The sequence below is a fragment of the Merops nubicus genome, unplaced genomic scaffold, assembly GCF_000691845.1.
Source record: "Merops nubicus isolate BGI_N331 unplaced genomic scaffold, ASM69184v1 scaffold45519, whole genome shotgun sequence".
Taxonomy (NCBI): domain Eukaryota; kingdom Metazoa; phylum Chordata; class Aves; order Coraciiformes; family Meropidae; genus Merops; species Merops nubicus.
The window spans coordinates 3,315-5,197 of NW_008631456.1; the positions used below are offsets into that span (position 1 = coordinate 3,315).

Below are 1,883 nucleotides of genomic sequence, written 5' to 3' on the forward strand. Positions count from 1 at the left end.
TGTCTTTCATACCTGCATATGCAAGACCGCTATCTAGCTTATGAAGGACATCTGGATAGCTTAATTTATGGAGCCCTGGTACAAGGTTGTATACATAATATAATGAAGTTATGTTTTAAATGGGAATGGTATTAGAAACATTAATAGGAAAGATATTCTAAACTAATATTATGGGTGATATTGACTGGGGCAATAAATGTAGTATTTAAACTAATACTTTTAAAACTTCCAAAAATGGTATGTTTTGCTATTATTCCTTTCACAGACAGATATGAATTTGGCATACTGTAACATCATAGCAGTGTTATGTTAATATTTACCTTTTACTTTGTCTCTTTTCTTGGCAATGTAGCTAGTTACTAAAAATGGCTTTTTTTCATATTAACCATTTAATTGCTGTGTTTTCCCTTTTACGACAGTCAGAATTCTGTGTGGATATTCCTACACTGAACTTAATTGCATATCTGAAATTTCCAGGGACGTGCGTATTTATTTCCCTAACAGTTTTTGTTAAATCAGGAGTCTGCTGGTCAGTCCTGGTGGTCAGAGGCAGCAGTGACACTCTGTATATAGTGCCCACATAGAAATAAAATACAGGAATATATTAGGAGCAAATTCTTATCATATCCATTTAGAGACAGTATTTTTAGTTATTACCAACTATTCACCAGTTATTAATAACCACTTAGTATTTGTAAGCAATTTCAATACTATATAAAAAGCCTGTTCCCTGAAAACTGTCACATTTTCATAACATAAGTGGTTGTGGTGGTAGGGTTTAAATCCCAGATCTGTGTGGCAAAAAGCACTTATCCTGCATTTTTGGTGTCTTGAATTGTAATGCTGCTGAATCAACAATTATTTGCCTTGATTTGCCTGACATAAAATATTTTCTGATTTTTCTGTTTAAACATTCCTGTCATTCTGAACAACAACAATGAGTCCTTTATCCTAAAGGAGAGGAAGTGGGAGTCACATCTTTTCTGCTAGCTGGTCTCACAGCTAAGCTCCAGTGACTAAAAGTGGAGCAAGATGCCATGGCCCTAAAGATAGGCATGATTTGAGCACAAAATACCTGGTACTGTCAGTCAGAGGCTGCCAGGGACCTGATGATGCACATGATCAAGATCTCACAGGCATGTCAGCAATGCAGCAGCACTGGGAGAGTGTGAGAAGGGAAGGCACCATCCCATAAGCAGTGGGAAGGTGGGCTCAGGCACTGGGAGAGAGGCTTTTTGTTGCAACCCCATTTCAGCACTGACTGAACCAGAGATTGCATAAATGGTTATACAGAAGATGACAGGTACTCTCAGAATTGAACTATATACATAATCATGTCCACTTAAAGAACAACCTACTCAACACTTGCTAAAGACAGAGCCTCCTCTTGTCGACATCCATGCCATGTATCAGATTTTCTAATGAGGTTTTCCTTTCTGTTTCAAGGGTAATCTACAGAATCAGAAATAAGAAATCAATGCACTTTGACAATTTTATCAGCAGTGGCTCATATATGGCAGGCTCTAGGTTAGCATAGACCTTGTACACCCAAGGGTACCCACGTTCTATTTTGCATTTGTGAACAGATTAATACCTCAATTCGCACCCAGAGGTCCTTAGCTTTCACTCCACTTGTCCTCTAAATTTTGGCAGCTGTGTCATATATAACTTCTCAATAATTGCAATAGAAATAGAGCATATTTGTAGCAGATTGTTTTATTCTGTATGACTTAGCAATTACTGAATCAGTTCATTATGTATCATGTTTAATAAGAAAAAAAAGAAAATTTTAAAAATTAGAGTTATTGTAATATTGGTATAAAGCGCATCTTCTAAAAGACAAATTTTACCTTTTTAAAACAGTACGTACAATGCAATATTTT

At 36.3% G+C, this 1,883-nt stretch overlaps 1 protein-coding gene across 1 annotated transcript in view; it reads left to right on the forward strand.

The window, feature by feature from the left end:
* The first annotated feature begins 580 nt into the window (after nucleotides 1-580).
* The window catches only part of LOC103779898 (retinal dehydrogenase 1), a 27,745-nt gene continuing 26,442 nt past the window's right edge, over nucleotides 581-1,883 (forward strand). Inside the window, exon 1 of the mRNA XM_008947542.1 lies at nucleotides 581-599. The gene's annotated coding sequence lies outside the window, so the exon portion shown is untranslated. The remainder of the gene's footprint in view (nucleotides 600-1,883) is intronic.